This window comes from Myotis davidii, unplaced genomic scaffold, assembly GCF_000327345.1.
Source record: "Myotis davidii unplaced genomic scaffold, ASM32734v1 scaffold839, whole genome shotgun sequence".
Classification (NCBI taxonomy): Eukaryota; Metazoa; Chordata; class Mammalia; order Chiroptera; family Vespertilionidae; genus Myotis; species Myotis davidii.
Window position 1 is genome coordinate 90,986 of NW_006290027.1, and position 678 is coordinate 91,663.

At 60.3% G+C, this 678-nt stretch overlaps 1 protein-coding gene across 1 annotated transcript in view; it reads left to right on the forward strand.

Moving 5' to 3' along the window:
• Window positions 1-678, forward strand: part of BSX (brain specific homeobox) — a 5,196-nt gene that overhangs the window by 1,244 nt on the left and 3,274 nt on the right. The gene's annotated exons all lie outside the window — the stretch shown is intronic.

Genomic DNA, 678 nt, shown 5'->3' on the forward strand with positions numbered 1-678 from the left:
TGGGAGGGGAGCAAAGGAAAGAGAGACCCAGGAATTCCAACCAGTGTGGCTTTCCTTCATTTGTCCACTTAAGTGACTTCCTTCTCAAAATTTTGCCTGAGGAATACACTCTATAGTATACGTGTATGTGTTTTTGTGTGTGTATCAATCAAACATATATGAAATACATATGAGCCGAGACCGGTTTGGCTCAGTGGATAGAGCGTCAGCCTGCGGAATGCTGCTGGGTTGGAGGAGAGAACGAGGAGCACGATGAGCACATAGAGAGAGGGGTCCCCGGGCTCCCCGAGGCCGACAAGGGGACGCGCGAGGCGGGATTGCCCCTCCGACGGGCTCCGGGTCCTGGGCCGCCGGCGGGAACCCGCGGGCTCGGGGAGAGGCGTTTCAGTGAGTTTGTAGGCGAGACCGCGGCCACGACGCTACCGGCCTTAAAACACCGTAAGCCGCGCCGCGGGGCCTGGAAGGACGGGGTGCAGGAGGGGAACCGGCTCCCGGACCGTCCGGTGTTTGCAAGAAAACTTGGGTGTCGCGACAGAAGGTGGACGCGGCGCGCTAGGAAGCCCCGGCTCTTTTACAAGCTCCTCGCGTTTCCCCGCTGCTTGCTGTTGGGGTTTCTAGGTGGCTTCCCGCTAAAGACCTCCGAGCGGCATCCCCCGCCCCCGCCCCCCATGCCCTGCG